We start from the raw sequence: 21,666 nt of genomic DNA on the forward strand, positions 1-21,666 counted from the left end.
GAGGAATTCTTCAATGTATTGAAAAGGAAATGAGAGTTTGCCTTTCAAATATATGCCCAAACTTTGAAGAAATCACTAGGACACATCAGGCTCATGTTTCTCATAAACACAAGAATAAAAAAACTTAACACATTCATGAAGGGACCTTCCGAATTTACTAAATCTTACTAAGAATGTACCTATAAATATAAAAAGATAACTTTTTTGTTTTTTTTTTATTTTTAACCCCTCTTTTTTACAAATTCGAGAAAGATAACAAAAAATGTAACATAAAATATTTCTTAATGTCAGAATAAATTTAATTTGTTATATTTATTTCATTTAATCACCATAAAAGCATGCTTGGATTTTATACTTTTTCTTTAATATTTGACCCAATTATTATAAGATATTTCTCAGAAATTTGTATATAGTGTGCCTACAATTATTTGTAGAATTTTAAATATGCCCCGACTTCAAAAATTTGAGAACCACTGCCCTAGTCTCAAGAATGTTGTTTCTCTACAACATGAACCAAAGTCTGACCATGGAAACTTCCCCTAGATTCCCAATAACGTGATGAATGCAGTCATTCTTCATCAAATAGCTGTTAATTTCTCCATATGACCCTGGCAATGTTCTAAGCATAAGGGAGTGCAGCCATTAATAAAGCAGACAATCACCACTGCTGTCATGGAGCTTACATTCTTGTGTAGACTAGATAGTAATAACATTTAAAAATAGGTTTACCAACAGTGTATGAGGGTTCTCTTTTCTCTACATCCTCATCAACACTTGTTTGTTAATTTATTGATGATAGCCATTCTGATAAGTGTGAGGTGACATCTCATTGTGGTTATAATTTGTATTTCTCTGATGATTAATGACATTGAGCATCTTTTCATATCTGTTAGCCATCTGTATGTCCTCTTTGGAGAGGTTTTATTCAAGTCCTTTGCTCATTTTTAATTGGATTGTTTATTTGGTGTTGAGTTTTATAAGTTCTTTATAAATTTTGAATATTAGTCCCTTATCAGTGTATCAGCGAATATGTTCTTCCATCCAGTGAGTTGTCTTTTAATTTTGTTGATGATTTCCTTTGCTGTGCGAAATAGTTTTAGTTTGATGTAGTCCTTTTTATTTTTTTTTTTGTTTTCCTTGCCCAAGGTTATATATTAGAAAAACTATTGCTACAAGAAATGTCTAAGATTTTATTGCCTATATGTTCTTCTAGGATTTTTATGATTTGGGGTCTGATTTTTAAGTCTTTAATCAATATTGAGTTTATTTTTGTATATAGTATGAGAAGGTGATCTAGTTTTATTATTTTGTACTACCTGCTTAATTTTTCCAACAACATTTATTGAATGCACTTTCTTTACTCCATCTTATGGTTTTTCATCCTTTGTTAAATATTAATTGACCATATGGTTATGGGTTTACCTCTGGGCTCTTTATTCTGTTCCATTGATCTACATGTGTGTTTTTATGCCAGTACAATGCTGTTTGATTACTATGGTCTTATAGTATAGTTTGATATCTGCAGATTGGTACAGCCACTGTGGAAAACAGTATGGAGTTACCTCAAAAAATTAAAAATAGAACTGCATTATGATGCAGCAATTTAACTTCTGGAAATATATCCAAAAAAACCCAAAACACTAGTTGGAAAGAATATATGGTGCCCCTATATTTATTGTAACATTATTTATAATAGCTAAGATTTAAAAATAGTCCAAGTGCCCCTTAGTAGATGAGTGAATAAAAAATATGTGGTACAGGATGACGTCAGAGTAATGGCGGGGTAGGAAGCGATACCAATAAATCTCCTCCAAAACTCAACAAGATCTTCAACCAGAAACAGAAAAACCTATACTTGGAGCCTCCAGATGCTTCGCAATACACCCGAAGGTATGGTCGAGTGAAAAATTGGCTAAATATATAACCAAACCCCGAAGGAAATAGGGAGTAAGAAATGCTCCACCTTCCTCACTAACCGAAACAGGGCGGCTTTCTCTGGTAACTGTGAATATAGAAACTGAGGCGGGCAAAGAGGGTGAATAGATCCAGGCCGCGGCACAAACGGCCGAACCAGGCTGTGGCACGGAGATCCAAGCCGAGGAAAAACTGATCCTGTGGCAACCCGGGCAATACAAGCTAACACTCGCGCCAAACCCAAACAAAGAAAGACAAGCGGGGCAGCCATTTTACCCGATCTCCTGGACAGTGCGCAGTTAGTGGGCGAGAGATTTCTTCCTAAGCCCTGGGAGTGGGTGCCTGTGTTACCCCACAGAGAAGCAGAGTCAGAGGCCTTTCTGTGGGCCGAAAGCAGAATCTCTGGGCAGCCCCAGCGCCCTGGGAAAACCGCGCACGGGAGAGAGCGAGAACTAATTCCAACGGTGGAACTTTTCCGTGCTGGTGGGGGTTTCAGTCAGAGGGAAACGCGGCCGGCCTCATATCCTGGTCTGCGCGCGCAGATAGGGAGTGAGAGATTCCTCCGAGTGACTCGGCAGTGCACGCCCATGTTATTGCACAAAGGGGCAGAGTCAGGGGCCTTTGTGTGGGCCAAAGCGGAATCTCGGGCTGCCCCAGCGCCTTGCAAAAGCCGCGCATGGGGACGGAGCGAGAGACAATTCCAACGCTGCAACTTTTCCATGCGGTTGGGGGTTTCACTCAGAGCGTGAGACTGCTGGCCGGATATCCTGGTCTGCGCGCGCAGACAGTGAGTGAGAGTTTCTTCCAAGTGCCCCGGAAGTGGGCACCCGCCTGTGTTACCGGACAGAGTGGCAGAGCCAGAGGTCTTTGAGTGGGCGGAAAGCCCGCCTGATTATGCTAGCAGCTCTGACTGACTGAGCCTTACACAGAGCCCTGTGCTGAGTGGAAATAGAGTGGGCAATTGCCAGCTCTTTGAGCCTCTTACTATCCAGGCAGAGGCAGCAGCAACCCCATAGCTGGATTATCAGGCTACTAATTGAGGAAGGAAAGACTAGGAGAAAGGCTCCAGGAACACGGACTCTCTCACTGTCGGAGCTTATAAATGCTAATGAGCCTCGACTGCCAACGAGACTAAAGCACAATACATGACATTGCCATAGAGACTTATCAACTGCAAACCTCTACCTGAGCGTGCTAAAGGGGCAGAACCCGGGGTACAGAGTTACCGACCAGGAAGAGGGAGAGAAAAGAAAAAGCAAGAAGATAACCTCTCAAAATCAAGAATAATCTGCAGACTTTATAACCTATCCCATTTTATTATATTTGTTCATTTGTTTCTCTTATCTTCATTCTTGATACTGTTTTTCCTCCTCCAATTTGGCTGATTAACTCCCTGCCAGTTTTACTCTCTCCTCTCCTTGAACTACACTACCCATAAGTGTTACATATCCCATTATCTTTTCTCTCCTCTTCCTTTCTCTCTATGAGGGTTGCACTCCAAAACCCTTAACTCTCTCTCTCTCTCTCTCTCTCTCCTTTCTTTTTTCTTCTTTTAGTGGTTCCCTCTTTTTTTCTCTCTCTCTCTTTCTTTTCTCCCTCTATATTAGTTTCTTCCTTTCTCCTTTACATCTCCTCTCATTCAAACCTCAATAACAAACAAATTATCTTATCGGGGACTCAAACTTATGTTTGTGGCATTTTGGGGTTTTTTTACTTCACCTTTTTAACTCACTAGCAGTGCTCCCATCCCTGGCTCTCCATTTTATCTAGTTCTTGTTCCACTAAATACAATAGTAATTTTTTAATTTGTCCCCCCATTTTTCTGTTTTCCTCTTATTCCTCTCATCATAACTCTTAGACAACCAACACCTAAAAGCAAATCATTTTATTCTTGACCCAAATTTTTTCCTTATTTGTTTTTTGTGGGTCCATACCCCCCCTTTTTTTTTCTTTTCTTGCCCCTTTATTACTTTTCCCCAATTCAAGCCCTCCATCACAGGCATTGTTTGTTCTAATTCACAGTCCACCACAAGATTTTCTCAAGAAAGAGAGGAGAGGAGAGGAGAGGAAAAAAGGAGGGGGGGAATAATTTCCTTTTTTTTTAATTTTTATTTTATTTTTCTTTATTTCATTATTAATTTTTTTTAAAAAAAACAACTTATTTCGATTTTTTATTTTTTTTAATTTTTTCAAACTTTTTATTCTTTATTAAATCTCATTAACACTATCAACAAAACCACCCTCAGATGCCATTAAGGAAGAGAAAATCAAATATCATGGATACAAAAGAAAGAGAGGTAACACAGCTAGATGAGGAAAAATCTATGGAGAAAAAATTTAATATATTGGAAACATTGGAGCTAAATGACAGAAAATTCAAGATAGAAACCCTAAAAATCCTCCGAGATATACAAGAAAACACAGAAAGGCAATTTAGTGAGCTCAGAAAACAACTCAATGAACACAAAGAATATATGTCCAAGGAAAATGAAACTATAAAAACAAATCAAACAGAGATGAAAAACTCAATTCACGAGCTGAAAAATGAAGTAACAAGCTTAGCTAATAGAACAGGTCAGATAGAAGAGAGGATTAGTGAAATAGAAGACAAGCAACTTGAGGCACAACAGAGAGAAGAAGAAAGAGACTCAAAAATTAAAAACAATGAGATAGCCCTACAAGAATTATCTGACTCCATCAAAAAGAATAACATAAGAATAATAGGTAAATTAGAGGGAGAAGAGAGAGAAAATGGAATGGAGAACATACTCAAACAAATAATAGATGAGAACTTCCCAAGCCTGTGGAAAGAACTAAAGCCTCAAGTTCAAGAAGCAAACAGAACTCCGAGTTTTCTTAACCCCAACAAACCTACTCCAAGGCATATCATAATGAAATTGACACAAACCAACAGCAAAGAAAAAATTCTCAAGGCAGCCAGGGAAAAGAAGAATACAACATATAAAGGAAGGCCCATTAGATTATCATCAGATTTCTCAGCAGAAACTCTACAAGCTAGAAGAGAGTGGACCCCAATATTTAAAGTCCTGAAAGAGAGGAACTTTCAGCCACGAATACTATACCCATCAAATATGAAGGAGAAATAAAAACATTCACAGATACAGAAAAGATGAAGGAATTTGTCATCAGAAAACCCCCACTCCAGGAATTACTAAAGGGGGTTCTCCAATCAGATACAAAAAAAAACCAAAAAAACAGAGCCACAAGTAAAAGCTCCACTAAAAATACAATAAAACCAAATTTAAACTGTGACAACAACAAAAAGAAAGGGGGGGAGAAGATGGAGATTAACAGTAGCAAAGGACGATGGAGTGCAAAAGTACTCACAAAATAGTTCGCTAAAATGAACAGGGTAGGGACCCTTTTCATTAATCAAAGGTAACCACCATTGAAAAAACCACCACAGAAGCACATGAGATAAAAAAGATAGCAACAGACGAAAGATGTATGGAATACAACCAAATAAAAACAAAAGATAGAAAAACGAAAGAGAAGGATCAAACAAGACACAAAACTAACAGAAAGCAAGATATAAAATGGCAATAAGGAACTCACAAGTGTCAATAATTACACTAAATGTAAATGGATTAAACTCACCAATAAAAAGGCACAGAGTAGCAGAATGGATTAAAAAAGAAAATCCAACTGTATGCTGCCTACAGGAAACTCATCTAAGTAACAAGGATAAAAACAAATTCAAAGTGAAAGGCTGGAAAACAATACTCCAAGCAAATATCCAAAAAAAAGCAGGTGTAGCAATACTCATATCGGATAATGCTGACTTCAAGACAGGAAAAGTACTCAGAGACAAAAATGGCCATTTCATAATGGCTAAGGGGACACTGAATCAAGAAGACATAAAAATTCTTAATATATATGCACCAAACCAAGGAGCACCAAAATATATAAGACAGCTACTTATTGATCTTAAAACAAAAACTGACAAAAATACAATCATACTTGGAGACCTCAATACACCGTTGACGGCTCTAGATCGGTCATCCAAACAGAGAATCAACAAAGACATAGTGGCCTTAAACAAAACACTAGAGCACCTGGATATGATAGACATCTACAGGACATTTCATCCCAAAGTGACTGAGTATACATTTTTCTCCAGTGTACATGGATCATTCTCAAGAATTGACCATATGTTGGGCCACAAAAACAATATCAGCAAATTCAGAAAAATCAAAGTTGTGCCAAGCATATTTTCTGATCACAAAGCCTTGAAACTAGAATTCAACTGCAAAAAAGAGGAAAAGAATACCACAAAAATGTGGAAACTAAACAACATACTTTTAAAAAATGAATGGGTCAAAGAAGAAATAAGTGCAGAGATCAAAAGATATATACAGACTAATGAAAATGACAATACAACATATCAGAATCCATGGGATGCAGCAAAAGCAGTGATAAGAGGGAAGTTCATATCACTTCAGGCATATATGAACAAACAAGAGAGAGCCCAAGTGAACCACTTAACTTCTCACCTTAAGGAACTAGAAAAAGAAGAACAAAGACAACCCAAAACCAGCCGAAGAAAGGAGATAATAAAAATCAGAGAAGAAATAAATGAATTAGAGAACAGAAAAACTATAGAAAAAAGTAATAGAACAAAGAGTTGGTTCTTTGAAAAGATCAAAAAAATTGACAAACCCTTGGCAAGACTTACCAAGGAAAAAAGAGAAAGAACTCATATAAACAAAATCCAAAATGAAAGAGGAGAAATCACCACGGACACCGTACATATACAAAGAATAGAATACTATGAAAAACTTTATGCCACTAAATTCAACAACCTAGAAGAAATGGATAAATTCCTCAAACAATACAACCTTCCTAGACTGAGTCAAGAAGAAGCAGAAAGCCTAAACAGACATATCAGTAGAGAAGAAATAGAAAAAACCATTAAAAACCTCCCCAAAAATAAAAGTCCAGGCCCTGACGGCTATACCAGCGAATTTTATCAAACATTCAAAGAAGACTTGGTTCCTATTCTACTCAAAGTCTTCCAAAAAATTGAAGAAGAAGCAATACTGCCAAACACATTTTATGAGGCCAACATAACCCTCATACCAAAACCAGGCAAGGATGGAACAAAAAAAGAAAACTACAGACCAATATCTCTAATGAATACAGATGCTAAAATACTAAACAAAATACTAGCAAATCGAATACAACAACATATTAAAAAAATAATACATCATGATCAAGTGGGATTCATCCCAGAATCTCAAGGATAGTTCAACATACGTAAAACGGTTAACATAATACACCATATCAACAAAACAAAGAACAAAAACCACATGATCTTATCAATAGACACAGAAAAGGCTTTCGATAAAATACAACACAATTTTATGTTTAAGACTCTCAACAAAATGGGTATAGAAGGAAAATATCTCAACATGATAAAGGCCATATATGATAAACCATCAGCTAACATCATATTAAATGGCACTAAACTGAAGGCTTTCCCCCTTAAATCAGGAACAAGACAGGGTTGTCCATTCTCTCCACTCTTATTTAATGTGGTACTGGAGGTTCTAGCCTGAGCAATCAGACAACACAAAGAAATAAAAGGCATCCATATCGGAAAAGAAGAAGTAAAGGTATCATTTTTTGCAGATGATATGATCCTATACATCGAAAACCCCAAAGAATCCACAAAAAGACTACTAGAAACAATAAGCCAATACAGTAAGGTCGCAGGATACAAAATTAACATATAGAAATCAATAGCCTTTCTATATGCCAACAATGAAACAACTGAGAAGGAACTCAAAAGAATAATCCCCTTCACGATTGCAACAAAAAAAATAAAACACTTAGGAATAAACATAACAAAGAATGTAAAGGACTTATATAATGAAAACTATAAACCATTGTTAAGAGAAATCGAAAAAGATATAATGAGATGGAAGAATATACCTTGTTCTTGGCTAGGAAGAATAAATATAATCAAGATGGCTATATTACCCAAAGCAATATACAAATTTAATGCAATTCCCATCAAAATTCCAATGACGTTTTTTAAGGAAATAGAGCAAAAAATCATCAGATTTATATGGAACTATAAAAAACCCCGAATAGCCAAAGCAATCCTAAAGAAAAAGAATGAAGCTGGGGGCATTACAATACCTGACTTCAAACTATATTATAGGGCCACGACAATCAAAACAGCAAGGTATTGGCAGAAAAATAGACACTCAGACCAATGGAACAGAATAGAAAACCCAGAAATAAAACCACATATATATAGTCAAATAATTTTTGATAAATGGGCCAACAACACACAATGGAGAAAAGAAAGCCTCTTCAATAAATGGTGCTGGGAAAACTGGAAAGCCACATGCAAAAGAATGAAACTGGACTACAGTCTCTCCCCCTATACAAAAATTAACTCAAAATGGATCAAAGATCTAAACATAGGACCTGAAACAATTAAGTATATAGAAGATGACATAGGTACTCAACTCATGGACCTGGGTTTTAAAGAGCATTTTATGAATTTGACTCCACAGGCAAGAGAAGTGAAGGCAAAAATTAATGAATGGGACTACATCAGACTAAGAAGTTTTTGCTCAGCAAGAGAAACTGATAGCAAAATAAACAGAAAGCCAACTAAATGGGAAATGATATTTTCAAACATCAGCTCACATAAGGGCCTAATATCCAAAATATACAAAGAACTCATAAAACTCAACAACAAACAAACAAACAAACAATCCAATAAAAAAATGGGAAGAGGATATGAACAGACACTTCTCCCAGGAAGAAATACAGATGGCCAACAGATATATGAAAAGATGCTCATCTTCTTTAGCTATTAGAGAAATGCAATTCAAAACTGCAATGAGATACCACCTCACACCTGTTCAATTAGCTATTATTAGCAAGACAGGTAATAGCAAATGTTGGAGAGGCTGTGGAGAAAAAGGAACGCTCATACACTGTTGGTGGGAATGTAAAGTAGTACAACCATTATGGGAGAAAGTATGGTGATTCCTCAAAAAACTGAAAATAGAACTACCTTATGACCCAGCAATCCCTCTACTGGGTATATACCCAAAAACTCAGAAACATTGATACGTAAAGACACATGCAGCCCCATGTTTATTGCAGCATTGTTCACAGTGGCCAGGACATGGAAACAACCAAAAAGCCCATCAATAGATAACTGGATAAAGAAGATGTGGCACATATACACCATGGAATACTACTCAGCCATAAGAAATGATGACATCGGAACATTTACAGCAAAATGGTGGGATCTTGATAACATGATACGAAGCGAAATAAGTAAATCAGAAAAAACCAAGAACTGCATTATTCCATATGTAGGTGGGACATAAAAGTGAAACTAAGAGATATTGATAAGAGTGTGGTGGTTACGGGGGGGAGGGGGGAAGGGGAGAGGGAAAGGGGGAGGGGGAGGGGCACAAATAAAACAAGATAGAAGGTGACAGAGGACAATCTGACTTTGGGTGATGGGTATGCAACATAATTGAATGACAAGATAACCTGGACTTGTTATCTTTGAATATATGTATCCTGATTTATAGATGTCACCCCATTAAAAAATAAAATTAAAAAAAAATATGTGGTACATATATACAATGGAAAAATACATGGCCATAAAAAAAAGAGAAATCTTACCTTTGTGACCACATGGATGGACCTGGAGAACATTATGCTAAGTGAAATAAGCCAGTCAGAGAAATACAAGTACCATGTGATTTCACTCATAAGTGGAATCTAATGAACAGAATGAATTAACAAGCAAAATTGGGATAGAATAATAGATAGAAAGCAAACTGACAACTGTCAAGGTGAGGGGGAATTAGGGGATTGAGCAAAAAAAGACCAAAAAAAGAGAGAAAATGTCATGGACAAGGACACTGGTATGGTAATTTTCAGAGAGTGGAGGAGGGTATAGGGGGATAAATGGTGTTTGTATGAAGACTTGACTTGGGTGGGTAAATAGACAATATGGCAGTGGTTCTCAAACTTTTTGAAGTTGGGGCACATTTAAAATCCTTCAAATAATTGTAGGCACACTATATACAAATATCTGAGAAGTATGTTATAATAATTAAGTCAAGTATTAAAGAAAAAAATATAAATCCAAGCATGCTTTTATGATAATTAAATGAAATAAATATGACTAAATTAAATTTATTCTGACATTAAGAAACATTTTTATGTTACACTTTTTGAGTTATGCCTTTTTGAATTCGTAGAAATGTTAAAAAAAAATTTTTAAATGCCAAAAAATTATCTTTATATATCTATAGATATATAGATTTAGTAAATTTGGCAAGTCTCAGCACAAATGTGTTAAGGTTTTTTCATTCTTGTGTTGAGTGCAGAAACCCCCCACCATACATATCATCTTAACTTTACAACAAACAAAGGATAGAATAAACTTGCCTCCAGTGTTTCCAGGGAACATGGGAGGTAGTGTAAACAATCCAGCACCACAGCTTAACAGCCTATTGCAACCTAATCAGGCAAGTGAGGTGGGGGTTTGGCAGACTGTCAGTTTACAGCCAATTCCCCACACCTCTGTCCCCCTAAAATCTAAACTCCAAAAACTCTGTTGGATTTTTGGTCCCCAACAGGCACATATTTCTCTGGAATACCATAGTGCACACCTAGAAATCTTCTAGGGCACACCAGTGCACGCTGGCGCACACTTTGAGAACCACTGCAATATGGTATACAAAGATTTGTTATGTAGTTGGACACATGAAACCTGTATAACTTTGTTAATCAGTTGTATCCCAATAAATTCAATTAAGAAAATACGTTTACCAAACACATGGAAAAACACAGGGAAAGAGTGTATATAAAGTGTAATTTGATAACCTAGCTTATAAAATCTGGCTTTTCATCTCTCTTCAGCCTGTGACCTACTCTGAAATGTTTTTGACAAGTCTTTGTCTCAAAATGCACCCTAATCCAATCATCTCTTATTCAACATTCAACTGCAATGGAGGTTTGAGCCAGATTACTGAGTAGGCAAGTTCTTCTTCTTTCAGGCCTACATTGTTCTTAAGAAAGATGGTGGCTGAGTAGCCACTTTACCTATCATTAAGGAGTGTCCTTAATCCAGACATTAGTCCAGTAAATTGAAATAAGTACTGTGGAACCTGGAAATATATCTTCCAAAAACCAGCTTCTTATCTCAAAACTAATTTCACTGCTTTTTAGGGAGTAGGAGAGATGCACCAACAGCAAATGTGGATATAGTCTTCTCTCCTCATTATCTCAGACATTAGGAAAGCAATGATGTGCAGAAGACACAAAATGAGCACCGAGGCTACATCCATACTGCAGTGATGCATTGTAGGTAGAATGGTGGAATTTAATCACAAACACACATACTATTGGTCAAATAAGTTTGTAAATATGATATATATGTTTGCTTGCTTATAGTCTGCATTGGGTGTGGGGGACAGGCTATAAGAAGGCAGGGTCTTATAGCCTAAGGCTTAGTTTTAAGACTAAGCTTTTCCCCACACCTTTGACTGTTTATTGCATGATAGAGGGTCGTACACTCTTATGAGGAATCCCATTTATGCCTCAGATAAGTGGCTTTGTATCAGAGACTTCCTTGTTTGTATATTGGATTAAAGGTTTTGATTTTTACACTATAAAATAGAGTAAAGGAGCCCAGGCTGGGGAGAGCAGAGAAAGGCCATGTGGGGGAGAGGAGAAGCAGCCAAGATGGCAGAGTGCTAAAGGAGAAGCCAGTTTGTGCAGAGAGAAGGAGATGGGGAACAGAGGTGAATAAGGCTGGTGAGGTACAAACCTTTGATCCTAGGAAAAGTCAGATAAGTCAGTGGCTTTGAGAGCTCTGAAAGGAAAGGGAAGTGTTTTCCCACTGTGTGTATTTCTTGCCCACTGGGTACAAACTAGGATTAAAGCTAATGGCCCACCAGTTCTTGGATCTGTTATTTCATTACTGTCTAACAGAATCAAATACAAACCTGCAGGGGTCAGAAAGCTGTGATGGTGGCCGTGGATACTGGCTTTACATTTGGCATAGTCGGCAGGATTCTATACAAACCGAAATGGAGCCACCACTATCTTTGAGTGGTGGAGTAGAGGGCTGGCTGCTGTAATGGTTCCCCGTGGCTGTCCTTTTGGCATCCATTGGCTGGCTGACTTTTACAGCCATGCATGAGGAAACCAAGAGCTATGTGTTAGAGGCTGCCCGGGATCTGCAAACAGAGCAGTGGAAGGAGCTGAAACAAATATGGGAAAAGAAATGCCAAACCAGAAGCTGGAGCAAGCACCAGAGGAGGCCAACCAGGTTTGTAAAATTCACTTGGAAATAGAGCAACCACTGGAGAAGGAATCACAGGTTCATGAGTTGCAGATTGCCCTGGATGTTGTGGAGAGCAAGCAGCGGTGGAGGGCTAGGGCTGAGGACGGGGCTGCAAGGCCTGCAGAGCAGAAAGCAGTGACAGCCTGGGGTTCAAGCCCAGCAGCGGGAGCTGGTGTTTTCAGTTCCTCTTTGGAGGATGAGGAGAATTGAGCTGGAGTTGCATTCTGTAGTCTCCAGAAGGTGAGAGCCCAGCAGCAAGGAATACCTACTACGGCCCTGGTAGGTCTGTGATTTTGGGATATAGGGGTGAATACCTTCATGCCCTCCAGAGCAGAGATGCAAATGCTGAGATGCCACGTGTTCTTCTTTGGGACAGTGTAAAACCTGCCAGGATGGCAGGGATGAGAGGGGTGGCTGAGGCCCCATGTGCTTGGACTGATTCCTGGACTACGACCGGAGTGGGCACTGACTCCTTTGTTGGATGGACTTATGGATTTTTAACAATGTGAAATACCCTGATGGGGGTGGGGAGTGGCTTTGCTAAAGGCTCTCCTGTCTTGGGAAGCTTTTCAAATGGCTAGAAAAAAGACCAAGGACATTTTGTGCTTTTGGCAAAATGCTCAGAGACTAGTGAAATGTACCTTTGTAATTGTTAAAACTGTATAATTTTTGCTGTTGTTGTAATTTGTGTAATGTGCTAATTTCCATGTGCAGGAATACCTGTGCTTTAGATTGTGAAGGGAGCAAAAGGGGTGGAATATTGGTCAAATTAGTTTGTAAATATATATGTTTGCTCGCTTATAGTTTGCATTGGGTGTGGGGGACAGGCTGTAAGCAGGCAGGGTTCTTATAGCCTAAGGCTTAACTCTAAGACTAAGCTTTTCCCCACACCCTTAACTGTTGCATGATAGGGGGTGGTGCACTCTTATGAGGAATCCCATTTATGCCTCAGATAAGTGGCTTTGTATCAGAGACTTCCTTGTTTGTATATTGGATTAAAGGTTTTGATTTTTACACTATAAAATAGGGCAGAGGAGCCCATGCTGGGGAGAGCAAAGAAAGGCCATGTGGAGGAGAGGAGAAGCAGCCAAGATGGCAGAGTGCTGAAAGAAAAAGCCATTTTGTGCAGAGAGAAGGAGATGGGGAACAGAGGTGAATAAGGCTGGTGAGGTACAAACCTTTGATCCTAGGAAAAGTTAGATAAGTCAGTGGCTTTGAGAGCTCTGAAAGGAAAGGGAAGTGTTTTCCCACTGTGTGTATTTCTTGCCCACTGGGTACAAACTAGGATTAAAGCTAATGGCCCACCAGTTCTTGGGTTTGTTGTTTCATTACCGTCTGTTTGAATCAAATGCGAACCTGCACATGTCAGGCGGCTGTGGTGATGGCCGTGGATACTGGCTTTACACATACACATGCAAATATAAAACTTTTATTTAGTTGCTGGATTTATCTTATGTTAAAATGGTGACTACACAATTGTGTGAAAATTGTCTTTTTTCTCTCACAGAACAAGACTAGAAAATTCATGTTTTGGGATATATTGGATTTTTTTTTTTTTACAGAGACAGAGAGTGAGTCAGAGAGAGGGATAGACAGGGACAGACAGGAACGGAGAGAGATGAGAAGCATCAATCATTAGTTTTTCATTGCGCGTTGCAACACCTCGGTTGTTCATTGATTGCTCTCTCACATGTGCCTTGACCACGGGCCTTCAGCAGACCAAGTAACCCCTTGCTGGAGCCAGCGACCCTGGGTTCAAGCTGGTGGGTTTTTTTCTCAAACCAGCTGAGCCCGCACTCAAGCTGGCAAACTCGGGGTCCCGAACCCAGGTCCTCTGCATCGTAGTCCGATGCTCTATCCACTGCGCCACCACCTGGTCTGGCGTATATTGGAATTTTTTATTTAAGATGCCATACATATTTGCTGCATAGCATACTTGCAGACTTGTATCAAGACACTTTGACTAGCTGGGTTCAGACCCTGCTGGTTTCAATAATATCCTCCTTCCATTTTTTTTGTGTGTTAGCTATATATTTTTTAACCTTGTTAAGATTTTTACTATGCATATATTTGCCTTGAATGCACATGCTTTTTTGTATTGAGGACCCCAAAAATTAAAGTTTACGTATTTATGATTTCTTGGAGTGCAATTTGACAAATGCCTTATATATATATTTGGAAATTATTTAAGAGGAGTTGTTTCTTTATTTGATATAGAAAAGAACATTTTAATTTTTTTTGTTTTTTTTTATTAATTTTAATGAGGTGACATTGATAAATCAGGGTACATATGTTCAGAGACAACATCTCAGATTATTTTGACATTTGATTATGTTGCATACCCCTCACCCAAAGTCCAATTGTCTTCCGTCACCTTCTATCTGGTTTCCTTTGTGCCTCTCCCATCCCCCACCCCCCCACCCCCAGTTACCATCACATTTTTGTCCGTGTCTCTGAGTCTCAATTTTATGTTCCATCTATGTATGGATTTGTATAGTTCTTAGTTTTTTTCTGATTTACTTATTTCACTCAGTATGTTTTCAAGGTCCATCCATGTTATTGTAAATAATCCGATGTCATCATTTCTTATGGCTGAGTAGTATTCCATAGTATATATGTACCATAGCTTTTTAATCCACCTGTCCACTGATGAACACTCGGGCTGTTTCCAGATCTTTGCTGTTGTGAACAATGCTGCCACAAACATGGGGGTGCATTTCTCCTTTTGGAACAGTTCTATGGTGTTCTTAAAAATTAAAAATCGAACTGCCTTTTGACCCAGCTATCCCACTTTTAGAAAAGAACATTTTAAAAGTTTATTCTTTAGAAAACACTTCTCCAGTTTTAAATGCTGTGGTACATTGTCAGGTTCTGCTATGTTCATTTTCTAAGTGACAGTGCTATTAGGATATTATCACAGTGTGTGCTTTTCAGGGATACATTACATTTAGGGATGATTGAAAACTCTAGGTATCTGTGTTTCTGTCAAGCCTGGTTACATTTCTACCTTTTCAAAGAGGGACAAATATACATCCCACATAGGTGAGATATAAAAATGAGACTAATGGAAATAGATAAAAGTGAAATGGTTATAGGAGGAGGGGGTGTAAAGAGGGACAAATATACGATGAGAAAAAATGATTTGACTTTGGGTGATGGGCACACAATGCAGCCAAATGCTAAAGAGATGTTCACCTGAAACCTATGTACTCTTATGGATCAATGTCACCCCATTAAATTTAATTTCAACAATACTTCACTGAGAAGAGACTTTGATTCTAGAATATTATAAAGGCTTTCATAACTCTTCAACAGCTCTCTGTTTTACAAGTGTGTTTTCTTATATAATTTGCAATACTTTATGGTTTAATTTTTATGCATGTTTGAAAACCATCTTATTGAGGATTTTTTAATACAGGTAAAGCCTGTATGTAGCACATAGGCTGAATATAATCCTTTTATCTACAGTCAAGATCTTCTTCATTAGTTGTATCCTTAGTCTTTTTTAAAAGTCCAATGCAGTCTTTCTCCTAAAATAAAGCTATCTCCATCTTTGATTCCTATAAAAGTGGCTTTTCTCATTTTTAATATTATTAATATTAGTAAGAAGTTTTATTACAAAGAAATAAAGCTTGCACAATTTGGTCTCAGTTATATGGTCTGTGCATTTGTGAGATTCCAATTCTGTTCTTGGCTTGTCTAACTTTTATGGTCCCCAAAATGATTATACTCCTCAATTTCTTTATCTTCTCTTTTTTTCACAATATATTATGAACCTATACTTATTCTCTTGAATTTGCTGACTTAACATATTCTTTTTTCAATAAACCTTATACCAGGGGTTTCCAAACTTTTTACAGAGAGGGCCAGTTCACTGTCCCTCAGACCGTTGGAGGGCCGGACTATAAAAAAAAAAAAGATGAACAAATCCCTATGCACACTGCACATATCTTATTTTAAAGTAAAAAAAACAAAACGGGAACAAATACATTATTTAAAATAAAGAACAAGTAAATTTAAATCAACAAACTGACCAGTATTTCATTGGGAACTATGGGCCTGCTTTTGGCTAATGAAATGGTCAATGTCTGGTTCCATATTTGTCACTGCTAGCCATATCAAGTGATATGACATGCTTCCAGAGCTGTGAGGCGTGCGTCCTGCGTCACCGGAAGTAGTATTGTACGTGAGTGACGCCGTGCTTTGCGTTGCCGCCACATACAGTGCTCCTCTCACTGACCACCAATGGAAGAGGTGCCCCTTCCAGACGTGTGGCAGGGGCCAGATAAATGGCTTCAGGGGGCCACATGTGGCCCATGGACCATAGTTTGGGGACCCCTGCCTTATACAATTCTCTTCTCCAATATAATAGATCTTCCTCTAATCAATACTGAATAATTCCTCAGGAGTAGGTGAGAAAAATGTTCTATAAATAAAATAAATGTTTATTTTTCTTCTAATGTCATTCTTTTTACTCTGAAAAACTCTTTTTTATTATTATTAATTTTAATGAAAGGACATTGATAAATCAGGATATATATGTTTAGAAAAAACAGCTCCAGGTTATTTTGACATTTGATTATGCTGCATTCCCATCACCCAAAGTCAAATTGTCTTTTGTCACCTTCTATCTGGTTATCTTTGTGTGCCTACCCTCCCCCTCTCCCCACCCCATAACCACCACCATCTTGTCCATGTCTCTGAGTCGCATTTTTATGTCCTACCTATGTATGGAATCATACAGTTATTAGTTTTTTCTGATTTAACTTATTTCACTCAATATAATGTTATCAAGGTCCATCCATGTTGTTGTAAATAATCCAGTGTCATCTTTTCTTATGGCTGAGTAGTATTCCATAGTATATATGTACCAAAGCTTTTTAATCCACTCGTCCACTGACGGACACTTGGGCTGTTTCCAGATCTTCGCTATTGTGAACAATGTTGCCATAAACATGGGAGTGTATTTCTCCTTTTAAAACAGTGCTATGGTGTTCTTGGGGTATATTCTAAAAGTGGGATAGCTGGGTCAAAAGGCAGTTTGATTTTTAATTTTTTGAGGAATCTCCATACTGTTTTCCATAGTGGCTGTACCAGTCTGCATTCCCACCAGCAGTGCAGGAGGGATCCCTTTTCTCCACATCCTCACCAGCACTTATTCTGTGTTGTTTTCTTGGTGAACGCCATTCTGACTGGTGTGAAGTGATATCTCATTGTGGTTTTAATTTGCATTTCTCTAATGATTAGTGATGTTGAGCATTTTTTCATGTGCCTATTGGCCATTGGTATGTCCTCTTTGGAGAAGTGTTTATTCATTTTTTTTCTTTTTTGTATTTTTCTGAAGCTGGAAACGGGGAAAGACAGTCAGACAGACTCCTGCATGCGCCTGACCGGGATCCACCCGGCATGTCCACCAGGGGCGATGCTCTGCCCACCAGGGGGCAATGCTCTGTCACTACGGGGCGTTGCTCTGTCACGACCAGAGCCACTCTAGCGCCTGGGGCAGAGGCCAAGGAGCCATCCCCAGCACCCAGGCCACCTTTGCTCCAATGGAGCCTCGGCTGCGGGAGGGGAAGAGAGAGACAGAGAGGAAGGAGAGGGGGAAGCGTGGAGAAGCAGATAGACGCTTCTCCTGTGTACCCTGGCCAGAAATCGAACCCGGGACTTCTGCACGCCAGGCCGATGCTCTACCACTAAGCCAACCGGCCAGGTTTTGCCCATTTTTTGATTGGATTGTTTGTCTTCCTGGTGTTGTTTTACAAATTTTGGTTATTAACCCCTTATCAGACGTATTGTCAAATATGTTCTCCAATTGTGTGGTTTGTCTTTTTATTCTGTTCTTATTGTCTTTAGCTGTGCAAAAGCTTTTTAGTTTGATATAGTTCCATTTGTTTATCCTGTCTTTTATTTCACTTCCCCGTGGAGATAAATTGGCAAATACATTGCTGCGAGAGATATTGAAGAGCTTACTGCCTATGTTTTCCTCTAAGCTGCTTATGGTTTCACAGCTTACATTTAAATCTTTTATACATTTTGTTTATTTTTTTGAATGGTGTAAGTTAGTGGTCTAGTTTCATTTTTTTGCAGGTAGATGTCCAATTTTCCCAACACCATTTGTTGAAGAGGCTGTCTTTACTCCATTGTATTTCCTTACCTCCTTTGTCAAATATCAGTTGTCCATAAAGGTGTGGGTTTATTTCTGGGTTCTCTGTTCTGTTCCAATGAGCTATATGCCTGTTTGTATGCCAGTACCAGGCTGTTTTGAGTACAATGGCCTTGTAGTGTAACTTGATATCAGGAAGTGTGATACCTCCCACTTTATTCTTCTTTTTCAAGATTGCTGAGGCTATTCGTGTTCTTTTTTTGTTCCATATAAATTTTTGGAATATGTGTTCTATATCTTTGAAGTACGTCATTGATATTTTAATTGGTATTGCATTGAATTTATAAATTGCTTTGGGTAATACAGACATTTTAGTGATGTTTATTCTTCCTAACCATAAGCACGGTATATGCTTCCACTTGTTTGTATCTTTCTTGATTTCTTTTATCAATGTTTTATAAATTTCCGAGTACAAGTCTTTAATCCCCGTGGTTAAATTTACTCCAAGGTACTTTATTTTGTTGCAATAGGGAAGGGGATTGTTTCCTTAATTTCTCTTTCTAACAGTTCATTGTTGGTATATAAAAATGCCAATGGTTTCTGAATATTGATTTTATATCCTGACACCTTGCTGAATTCATTTATCAGGTCCAGTACTTTTTTGATGGAGACTTTAAGGTTTTCTATATAAATATCATCTGCAAATAATGATCGTTTTACTTCTTCTTTTCCAATTTAGATGCCTTTTATTTCTTCTTCTTGTCTGTGGCTAGGACTTCCAGAACTATGTTGAATAAGAGTGATGAAAGGGGTAACTCTGCCTTGTTCCTGATATTAAGGGGATTGCTTTTAATTTTTACCCATTGAGTATGATGTTGGCTGTGGGTTTGTCATAGATGGCATTTATCATGTTGAGATATGTTCCCTGTACTCCCACTTTGCTGAGAGTTTTGATTATGAATAAGTGCTGGATTTAATCAAATGCTTTTTCTACATCTTTTGAAATTATCATGTGGTTTTTCTCCTTCCTTTTGTTTATGTGATGAATCACATTGATTAATTTGCGAATATTGTATCAACTTTGCCTCCCCAGAATAAATCCTACTTGATCATGATGTATGATTTTTTTTTCATATATTTCTGGATCCGGTTTGCTAATATTTTGTTGAAAATTTTGGCATCTAAATTCATTAGGGATATTGGCTTATAATTTTCTTTCTTTGTGTTGTCTTTACCTGGTTTTGGAATCAGAATTATGCTTGCCTCAAAAAAGGAGCTTGGAAGTCTTCCTTCCTCTTGAATTTTTTGAAATAGCTTAAGAAGGATAGAAGTTAGTTCTTCTTTGAATATTTGGTAAAATACACTTGTGAAACCATCAGGCCCAGGAGTTTTCTTTGCTGGAAGTTTTCTGATATCTGTTTTGATCTCACTTGTTGTAATTGGTCTGTTTAGGATTTCTGATTTTTCCAGATTAATTTTTGGAAGATTATATGTTTCAAGAAATTTGTCCATTTCATCTAGGTTGTCTAATTTTTTGGCATATAGTTCTTCATAGTATTTTGTTACACTATTTTGTATTTCTGTTGTGTCAGTTGTTATTTCTCCACTCTCATTTCTAAATTTATTTATTTGAATCCTCTCTCTTTTTTTCTTGGTGAGTTTGGTTAAAGGTTCATTGATCTTCTTCACCTTTTCAAAGAACCAGCTTCTGGTTTCCTTGATCCTCTGTATTGTTTTTTTAGCCTTTATGTCATTTATTTTCACTCTCATCTTTATTATTTCCTTCCTTCTACTACCTCTGGGCTATATTTGCTGTTCTTTTTCTATTTTTTTTAGATGTAAGGTCAAGTTTTTTATTTGAGCTTTTTCTAGCTTCTTAAGGTATGCCTGTAATAATATGAACTTTCCTCTCAGGAATGCTTTTGCTGTGTCCCATAAATTTTGAGTTGATTTATGCTCATTATCATTCATTTCTAGGAATTTTTTTATTCCTTCTTTGATCGTATTGTTAACCTATTCATTATTTAATAACATGCTATTTAGTTTCCAAGTGTTTTAAGATTTTTTTTTTCTGGTGCAGTTGATTTCTAGTTACATACCATTGTGATCAGAGAAAATGCTTGATATGATTTTAATCTTTTTAAATTTGTTGAGACAGCTCTTGTGCCCTAACATGTGGTCCATCCTAAAAAATATACCATGAGCACTTGAAAAGAATGTATATTCTGCTGCTTTAGGGTGAAAAATTCTGAATATATCTATTAAATCCAGTTGATCTAGTGTGTTCTTTAAATCTGCTGTTTCTTTAATTTTTTTTCTTAAGGATCTATCTAGTGATGTTAGTGGGGTATTGAAATCCTCTACTATTATAGTATTGCTGTTGATCTTGCCCTTTATATCCATCAAAATCTGCTTTATATATTTAGGTGCTACTATATTAGGTGTGTAGATATTTATAATGGTTATATCTTCCTGTTGGATAGCTCCCTTTATCATTATGTAGTGACCTTCTTTATCTTTTAATATAGCCTTTGTTTTAAAGTCCATTTTGTCTGATATAAGTGTTACTACCGCAGCTTTTTTTTTCCATTTGCATTAAATACTTTTTCCATCCTTTTACCTTCAGTCTATGTGCATTTTTTGTTTTATGGCGTGTCTCTTGCAGACAGCATATGTATGGGTCCTGTTTTTTTATCCATGCAGCTATCTTATGTCTTTTGATAGGATCATTTAATCCATTTACATTTAAGGTTATTATTGATATGTAATTGTTTAGTGCCATTTTATTCTTTAAAGCTGTATTTCTCTTTTGCTATATTTCTTTTCCCCTTTGATCTGTTTACAACAGGCACCTTAGCATTTCTTGCAGCATTGGTTTGGTGGTAGTGAATTCCTAATTTTTTTTTTTATTGTCTGGGAAGCTTTCTATTTCTCCTTCAATTTTAAATGATAGCCATGCTGATAAAGTAGTCTTGGTTGTAGGCTCTTGTTCTGCATTACTTTGAATATTTCTTGCCATTCCCTTCTGGCCTTAAGTGTTTCTTTTGAGAAGTCAGATGTCATCCTATGGGGGCTCCTTTGTAGGTGATAGCCTCTTCTTTCTAGCAGCTTTTAATATTTTCTCTTTATCACTTAATTTTGGTATTTTAATTATGATGTGTCTTGGTGTAGATTTCTTTGGATTTCTCTTTAATGGAATTCTCTGTGCTTCTAGAACTTGCAAGACTTTTTCTTGCATTAATTTAGGGAAGGTTTCAGCTATGATATGCTTGAACAAAGTCTCTATCCC

The sequence above is a fragment of the Saccopteryx bilineata genome, chromosome 8 (assembly GCF_036850765.1).
Source record: "Saccopteryx bilineata isolate mSacBil1 chromosome 8, mSacBil1_pri_phased_curated, whole genome shotgun sequence".
In the NCBI taxonomy this organism is placed as follows: Eukaryota; Metazoa; Chordata; class Mammalia; order Chiroptera; family Emballonuridae; genus Saccopteryx; species Saccopteryx bilineata.